The sequence below is a fragment of the Apodemus sylvaticus genome, chromosome 2, assembly GCF_947179515.1.
Source record: "Apodemus sylvaticus chromosome 2, mApoSyl1.1, whole genome shotgun sequence".
Taxonomy (NCBI): Eukaryota; Metazoa; Chordata; class Mammalia; order Rodentia; family Muridae; genus Apodemus; species Apodemus sylvaticus.
In genome coordinates, this window is record NC_067473.1 from 166,283,906 (window position 1) to 166,291,461 (window position 7,556).

The 7,556-nt window shown below is 37.0% G+C and overlaps 1 pseudogene; it reads right to left on the reverse strand.

The window, feature by feature from the left end:
• LOC127678129 (killer cell lectin-like receptor 4) overlaps positions 1-6,572 on the reverse strand; it is a 79,771-nt pseudogene extending 73,199 nt beyond the window's left edge.
• Between the last annotated feature and the right edge of the window lie 984 nt (positions 6,573-7,556).

The following is a 7,556-nucleotide window of genomic DNA, read 5'->3' on the forward strand; positions in this document are numbered from 1 at the left end:
TGAGAGTTCTTCTTGTTGGATTTTTCCTTTGATCAGCAAGAAGTGACCTTCCATGTCTCTTTTGATGATATTAGGTCGAAAGTCAATTTTATCTGATATTAGAATGACAACTCTGGCTTGTTTCCTGGGACCATTCGCTTGTAGAATTGTCTTCCAGCCTTTTACTCTAAGGTAGTTTTTGTCTTTGACACTGAGTTGTGTTTCCTGTATGCAGCAAAATGTAGGGTCCTGTTTATGTAACCAGTCTGTTGTCTATGACTTTTTATTGGGGAATTGAGTCCATTGATGTTAAGAGATATTAAGGAGTAGGGGTTATTGCTTCCTATCATTTTTGATTTTAATTTTATACGTGTATGGTTATCTTCTTTGGGTTTGATGCAAGAAGCTTAATATCCTGCTCTTTCCAGGGTATAGTTTCCCTCGTTGTAATGGTGTTTTCCCCCTATTATCCCTTGTAGGGCAGGGTTTGTGGAAAGATATTGTGTAAATTTGGTTTTGTCATGGAATATCTTGGTTTCTCCATCTATAGTAATTGAGAGTTTCAATGGGTATAGCAGTCTCTGCTGGCATTTGTGTTCTCTTAGAGTCTGCATGAGCTCTGCCCAGGATCTTCTAGCTTTCATGGTCTCTGGTGAGAAATCTGGTGTAATTCTGATAGGTCTTCCTTTATATGTTACTTTCCCTTTTTCTCTTACTGTCCTAAGTATTCTTTCTTTGTTTAGTGCATTTGGGGTTTTGATTATTATGTGATGGGAGGTATTTCTGTTCTGGTCCAGTCTGTTTGGAGTTCTGTAGGCTTCTTTTATATTCATGGACATCTCTCTCTTTAGGTTAGGGAAATTTTCTTCCATAATTTTGTTGAAGATATTTGCTGGCCCTTTAAGTAGTAAATCTTCACTCTCATCAATGCCTATAATCCTTAGATTTGGCTTTCTCATTGTGTCCTGGATTTCCTGGATGTTTTGGGTTACAAGCTTTTGCATTTTGCATTTTCTTTAACTGTTGAGTCCATGGTTTCTATGATATCTTTGGCATCTGAGATTCTTTCTTCTATCTCTTGTATTCTGTTGTTAATATTTGCGTCTGTGGTCCCTGATTTCTTCCTAAGGTTTTCTCTCTCCAAAGTTGTCTCCCTTTGTGCTTTCTTAGTTGTTTCTACTTCTGTTTTTAGATCCTGGAAGTTTTTGCTCAGTTCCGTCATTTGCTTGTTTGTGTTTTCCTCTAATTCTTTGAGATTTTTTGTGTGTCCTCTTTCATGACTTCTGCCTGTTGATCAAAGTTCTCCTGTATTTCTTTAAGTGATTTTTTCATTTCCTCCTTATTGGCTTTTGTATTCTCCTGAATTTCTTTCAGTGATTTTTGTGTTTCCCTTGTAAGGGCTTCTAATTTTTGATCCATTTTCTCCTGAATTTCTTTAAGTATGTCCTTCATGTGTTCCTGTACCAGCATCATGACCAGTAATTTTAAATCCAAATCTTGTTTTTCTGGTTTGTTGGAGTATCTAGGACTTGCTATTGATGGAGAATTGGGTTCAGATGCTGCCATAATGCCTTGGTTTCTGTTAGTAACATTCCTACGTTTGCCTTTAGCCATCTAGTTCTCCCAGGTGTTAGATGGTCTTATTGTCACTGGTTGGTGCTTCCACCTACTGTGGATCTTTAAGGTTATCTCTGCAACACTGGATGACTGGCTTTTCTCTGGCATAGATTACTGATATGCTTCCTTCCTCTTTTGTGCTGTTGGAGTCCTTCTCAGTCTTGCCTCAGGCAATGTTATACTTAGGTTGTCAAGGTCAATCAGGCGATCTCTGTCTGCTTTATTGAAGTGAAGATGGTGTGGTGGGGGTCACTCCCTCTGTTGATTCTCACATGGACACAGGCCCTGTGACAGACTGGCTTGCAGATGAACCGCCTATGTGCTCAGTTCCTGAGTGCAGACAGACCCCTGGAGATTTGCACCCCCAGAGATCTAAAGCTCAGGGTGATCCAGTACCTAGTGACCATTTTCTATCCTGGCAGGGAGCAAATATGGCCACAGGGAATCTCTACTCTGCTGTTCTCTGGGCAGGTCACAGATCCCACTCCTGGCGGTCTGGCAGACAAACCGCCTATGTGCTCAGTTCCTGAGTGCAGGCAGACCCCTGGCAGTGTGCACCACCAGAGATCTAAAGATTAGGGTGATACAGTACCTAGTGATCCTTTTCTGTCCTGGCAGGCAGCTAATATGGCCATGGGGCTTCTCTCCTTCCGCAGGTCTCTGAGCGGACTGGCAGACAAACTGTCTATGTTCTTGGTTCCTGAGTGCAGGCAGACCCCTGGTGGTTTGCACCACCAGAGATCTAAAGCTCAGGGTGATACAGTACTTAGTGACCCTTTTCTGTCCCAGCAGGCAGCGAGTATCTCTTTCTGTTTTTTAATTTGAAATTTTTATTATTTTATTTTTAAACTTAATTTTCAACAATTTCATACGTGAATTCACGCCAATTAATACTCGTTTCTTCACCCCCACCTTTGTGCATAATCAAGCCCAAATGAAATGGAATATTATAGCTTCAATACAAGGCTGTCGGATATTTTTAATTTGTTAATAGTTTAAAGGGCATTTAAAATGTGTGATTTTAGACACTTAGAGCACTTACCTCTCTGGTGAGCTTTTCTGGACACCAGAGTCTATTCATGTTTCATTTGCTTCAGCAAATCTGTAGACTTATGAAATTGCACAGTTGAGAATGTAACCTCTTGATCACTCATCTTGGTAGTGTGTAAAGTATGTTCTCTGTTAAAATGTGTTCTAGGTTATCCCAGAGTAATTCATCATAGAGTTATAAAGAGCAATTCTCAAATTCATCTGGAATAACAAAAAACCCAGGATAGCTAAATCTATTTTCAACAGTAAAAGAACTTCTGGGGGAATCAATGTCCCTGACCTCAAGCAGTACAACAGAGCAATAGTGTTAAAAACTGCAAGGTATTGTTACAGTGGCAGGCGAGTAGATAAAGGGAATAGAATTGAAGACCCAGAAGTGAACCCACACACCTGTGGTCACTTGATCTTTGGCAAAGAAGCTTAAACCATCCAGTTGGAAAAAAGATAGCCTTTTCAACAAATGGTGCCAGTTCCACTGGGAACTAACATGCAGAAGAATGCAAATCAATCCATTCTTCTCTCCTTGTACTAAGCTCAAGTCCAAGTGGATCAAGGACCCTCACATAAAACCAGACACGCTGAAACTAATAGAAAAGTAACTGGGGAAGAGCCTTGAGCACATGAGCACAGAGAAAAATTATTTGAACAGAACACCAATATCTTATGCTGTAATATCAAAAATTGACAAATGGGACCTCATAAAATTACAGCATTTCTGTAAGGCAAAGGACATTGTCAAAATGGCAAAATGAAAACCAACAAATTGGGAAAAGTTCTTTACCAATTCTACACCGGACATAGGGATAATATCCAAGATATAAAAAGAACTCAAGAGAGACAAATAACCCTATTAAGAATGGGGTACAGTGCTAAACAAAGAATTTTCACCTGAGGAATATTGAATGGCAGACTAGCACCTAAACAAATTTTCAACAACCCTAGTCATGAGGGAAATGCAAATCAAAACAACCCTGAGATTTCACCTCACACCAGTCAGAATGTCTAAGAAAAAATACTCAGGAGAAAACAGGTGCTGGAGAGGATGGGGAGAAAGAGGAACACTCCTCCACTACTGGTGGGGTTGCAAACTGGAACAACCACTCTGGAAATCAGTCGGGTGGTTCCTCAGTAAACTGGGCATGATACTACTGGAGGACCTGGCTATACCACTCGTGGGCATATGACCAGAGGATTCCCCAGCATTTAGTCAGGATACATACTCTACTATGTTCATAGCAGTCCTACTTATAATAGCCAGAAGCTGGAAAGAACCCAGATGTCCTTCAGTGGAGAAATGGATACAGAAAAGTTGGTATATTTACTCTATGGAATACTACTAAGCTATTAAAAACAGTGAATTCATGAAATTGTTAGGCAAGTGGGTTGAATGTCATCCTGAGTGAGGTGACCCAGTCACAAAAGAACACACATCCTATGCACTCACTTATAAGTGAATATTAACCCAGAAGCTTGGAATACCCAAGAATCAATTCACATATCAAGTGATGCCCAAGAAGAAGGAAGGAGAGGCCCCTGGTCCTGGAAAGGCTCAGTGCAGCAGTGTAGGGGAATACCAAGACAAGGAAATAGGAAGGGGTTGATTGGGAAATTGGGGGCGGGAAGAGGGTTAATGGGACTTTTGGGGAGGGGGGATAAAGGAAAGGGGAAATCATTTGAAATGTATATAAATATATCAAATAAATAAATAAATAAATAAATAAATAAATAAATAAATAAATAAATAAATAAAATACTTACCTGCAAAGACAAAAATGTGTTCTTGGGTGATTTCAAAATAAAAGGTTAAAATATCCACTTTTAGGAAGGCACCGGTATCTAATGAGACAGAGGACTGGGAAAGGGTGGGTTCTAACTAATCACTTATTATTCCAAACATCCTGACATGCATTGGACATGATTTCCATTATAAGAGAACTCTTTACAGGTTTGTGTCAAAGTTATTTCTATGTCTAATGGTCACAGAAAAAAATTAAGTACTTTGGAAAGAATCAAAAATTTTATTAATAATGATATAATATTGACACTGTCTGCTTGTTCAAATATTTATTACATAAAAATGATAGTTAAAATTGGTAACGCTGAAAGTCACTGAAAAACTTTTAAACAATCTTTCCAAAAATCAAAGAGTCAAAGCTTTAAGAATAGTAAAAAAAATATTTTATCATTATTTACCTACTTTGATAAACACATGAATAATATATGATGTTCTTTCAGTCTTTTTATTTATAAATGACTCTCAGAGTTTTCCAGACACTACCTTCAAACGAATATTTAAAGGCACATACTACAGGTGAACCAAGACACATAAATATCTCTTGCATTTAAGACCCCACCTGCTGAGATATCTAACCTTTCTATCCATATCTAGTATACACATTCCTCTCCATGCTTGGACCTGGTAAGTGGAATTAACTAACAATGTTCCTATTGGGTAGGATAATCCAGGCACAGAAAGACAATAATGTATATTCTCTGTCATCTGAGGCTCCTGGCTAAAAGTCTTCAGAAATGATTTGTAAACTTTGGGACTTCAGCAGCCTGGAAAGTAGAAAGGGGACATTTTTTGGTAGGGTGTGAGTTCTACAGAGAGTGGTATAGAGGATACAATATGAAGGTCTAATCTCAAATCATTACGCATTTATAATCATGCTATATGTAATATACTCATACATGTTGTTGCAAGAAGAGGGTATATGAAATTAAATTTAGTCACAATGCAGCATACTTGAGGTAATGCCAATAAAGCATACAATTTGATAATAATTATCAATGTATCAGTAAATAGTATTTCTAACTAACATTATTGTTGCATTAATAACTGAAATGGTAACTAGGGCATAAGAAAGACAACAAGCTGCACATTTTACAGGATTCTTCTCTAGTTTTATAATTTATGAAATTTTCTGAAGTGACTTACCTTTTGCCTTATTTCTTCTAGAGAAGTAAAGAGTTCTTCAATTCCAGAATTTTTTATAAAAATTGTTGTTTATTATTATTGCTCTTGGGATGACCATGCACAAGCCAACATGTATGTGTCCAGAAGACCATAAGACAATATTATAAAGTGAGTTCTCCCACCCTATCTTCATTTGAGTTCCAGGGATCAAATTCAGACATTCAGTCCAGCTTGTGTAGCAGGTACATTTACACACTGACCCAACTTAACTGGATTCTATTATAACATCTTATAGGTAGGTAATACATAAACATTTAATGAACTTAAAGAGTCATGAGCTCCATAGATTCCTCTACCTTACTTTCTTAGCACACAATTCCTAGCATATTCTGAAAAAGAAAATAACCAGTACAAAATTAACAGTGTTCACACGCTATCAGAGTTGACCTAAAAGAAGTAAGGAAAACTGTTGCCTGTGTCTCTACCCCAAAGTGATTCTGTTAGAGGCAATTGATGTCCCAACTGGGGGAAAAGTGGGTCTGTCCTGATCCTTGTTCCATAAGAGACTCCAAGTGGAAATGTAGAACTAAATTTCCTCTAAGCTCTAATCAACCTCATAATTTCTGCCCCTCCACTAGACCAAAGCAAAAGAGGAAATTGCTTAATGAAACCTACCTCTGAGAGCAAAGGAGAAGAATCATATTGTGCAAGATGCTGCAAAAATTTCCATATTTGATATTTGAAGAAGGAGAAGATGAACAATTCTGCAGAGAGAGCAAAACCTGTGTCTTTAGCAAATCTACTAGAATAAAGAGGGACTGACATTGTAATAGTCTGCTGGAAATTTTCTCTTATGTTACTATTTTTTCATTTACTTCTTGATTTTAAAATATGTGAATTGCAGCGATGTATGAATTAGGAATGCCTTCCAAGTGCTCACATTTCCACTGATAACTTCTTCCTTTACACTCATATCTTTGTAATCATTGATAATGTTTACAGTGATCATTGATGTCACTCCATATGGAGTGGTTCCCACATGATTCTGGGAAATCAAATCTAAACAATAAGCATAGTCATCAAATATACTTCCCCTGAGCTACAGAGTCAGGCCCCAGTTTGGTTTTGTTCTGGTGATTTTTTTTTGGCTTGTGGGGACATTTAAGTTTGTGGGCCCAGGGATTAATTATTTTACCAAGGTTAGCTTTAGTTCTCTAATAACCTGTGTCAGAACTAACATCCTGTGATATTTAATATTTAATCATTTAATATTTAAATAATTTAACATTTAAATAATTTAATATTTAAATAATTTAATATTTAAAATTTCATAAAATCTGTGAACATAGAAGACCACTAACTTCCACCAACTTGAAGGCTACAAATGCCCTTGATGACCTATAGAAAATCTTCCCCAATCTTGATGCAACCAGTTCTCTGATTTATCCACCAAAGTATGTTGAAAATGCCTTGATTTATGACTTTCTAGGTTCTTTAAACCTTGAAAACATTGTAAAATTGCTTCTACATTGGAACATGGAGTCATGCAAACTCACAATTGTTCCAGTATATATTATCATTTATTTCTTTTAAGGTGAAAGCTGGGTTTTACATTTATAGATCTTCATTCAAACCTCTTGCTGTGCATGCTGCCTTTAGGATACATATGATAAATACTTTATACACTTCACTAGGATTGAGGGTACAGTTTAGGGTACAGCATCTATGAAGGCTTGACTTCATATAACACAATAATGATAATAACAACTATAATAATACAAATGACAATGATAGTAATTTAACAATGATGATACTAATAGAATAAAGAGAGTATGTAAAACACTATTTGTTTTAAATAGTCTCTTGCCATGAGCTCTTCCTTTTTGGAATAAATTCATGTCTCTCACTACATGGTATTTTCATTTGAGTGTAGATTTTCCAACTGACTGGCTAGTTTTTGATGAAATAAATTTAAATTGTTCTTCAAATGAAG